General features: G+C 49.2%; 1 protein-coding gene across 3 annotated transcripts in view; it reads left to right on the top strand.

Annotated features, from left to right (window-relative positions):
* LOC107719733 (ras-associated and pleckstrin homology domains-containing protein 1-like) overlaps window positions 1-1,551 on the top strand; it is a 99,057-nt gene that overhangs the window by 95,668 nt on the left and 1,838 nt on the right. The gene's annotated exons all lie outside the window — the stretch shown is intronic.

Here is a 1,551-nt window from a genome sequence, read left to right as displayed (position 1 = left end):
GAAGAAAGTCATATACACCTAGGATGGCTTGAGGGTGAGTAAAACACAGGCTAATTTTCATTTTTGGGTGAACTAACCCTTTAAATGCACTGATCCCTATCTATTTTCACAAATGTAAATAGACTACATTTGTGAATATAATTTTTTTTAACTAAATTAAAAAATGGGTAGGCCAACAGGTGGCTAACTGTATGGACAACTCACATGTGATTGTGTGGCAGATGGCTTTGCATTATGCATATTGTCTAAAACAGGGGTTTTCAAACCTGTCCTAGAGGACTCCCAGCCCTGTACATTTTGTATGTCTCCCTCATGTAACACACCTGATTTAACTCATTAGCTCATTAGTAGAAACTGCAAGACCTGAATTGGGTGTGTCTGATAAAGCAGACATACAAAATGTGCCGTGCTGGGGGTGCTCCAGGACAGGTTTAAAAACCCCTGGTCTAAATCATTGTTACTGCCCTCTAGTGGTTCATATGTATTAGCAATCTAAAGAAAATCTCTTGAACCATTGATGTCTTCAGTGTCTTGTTGCAGAATGCCTCTCAGGCCACAATTCACCACAAGCCTCAGCCTCAAGTCCAGCAGCAAGTGCCACCTGTCCCACTGGCCTCCAAACCACAATCAAACAATATTCCACCAGGGGCTAACATCCCACCCCCTCCTCCTCCACCTCCACCTGCCCCAATGCCTCCACCTGGATCAGCCATGGCTGTTTTGAAATTTGGTCCTCCAGCCCCAGCAACAGTTCTTCCATAATGCCAATGCAGTCACAGACTTTACCACCTCCTCCTCCCATAATGCCAATGCAGTCACAGCCTTTACCACCTCCTCCACCCATAATGCCCGTGCAGTCACAGCCTTTACTGCCTCCTCCACCTCCCATAATGCCAATGCAGTCACAGACTTTACCACCTCCTCCTCCCATAATGCCCTTGCAGTCACAGCCTTTACCACCTCCTCCTTCCATAATGCCTGTGCAGTCACAGCCTTTACCACCTCCTCCTCCCATAATGCCCATGCAGTCACAGCCTCTACCACCTCCACCTCCCATAATGCCAATGCAGTCACAGCCTTTACCACCTCCTCCTCCCATAATGCCCTTGCAGTCACAGCCTTTACCACCTCCTCCTTCCATAATGCCTGTGCAGTCACAGCCTTTACCACCTCCTCCTCCCATAATGCCCATGCAGTCACAGCATTTACCACCTCCTCCACCCATAGTGCCAATCCAGTCACAACCCCTGCCACCTCCTCCACCCATAGTGCCAATCCAGTCGCAGCCTTTCCCACCTCCTCCACCCCCTCTTCAGGCTAATGGCCTTACCCCTCCTCCACCAACCTTTACAGTACAGGCACGTTTCATATCCAATGGACACAAGCAGGTCCTTGCCCACAAATTTCCCAATGTACCCCAGGATGTAATACCACCAGCCAATCAGATCCATTCACCTCCCCCTCCTCCCCCTCCACCACCACTACCATCAGCACCTACACTCCCTCCTCAACAGCATACAGCTCCAAATCCACCACCACCGCCTCCTCCAC

Source organism: Sinocyclocheilus rhinocerous, unplaced genomic scaffold (genome assembly GCF_001515625.1).
Source record: "Sinocyclocheilus rhinocerous isolate Xijiao unplaced genomic scaffold, SAMN03320098_v1.1 scaffold721, whole genome shotgun sequence".
Lineage (NCBI taxonomy): Eukaryota > Metazoa > Chordata > Actinopteri > Cypriniformes > Cyprinidae > Sinocyclocheilus > Sinocyclocheilus rhinocerous.
This window is presented reverse-complemented; position numbering and strand designations above follow the sequence as displayed.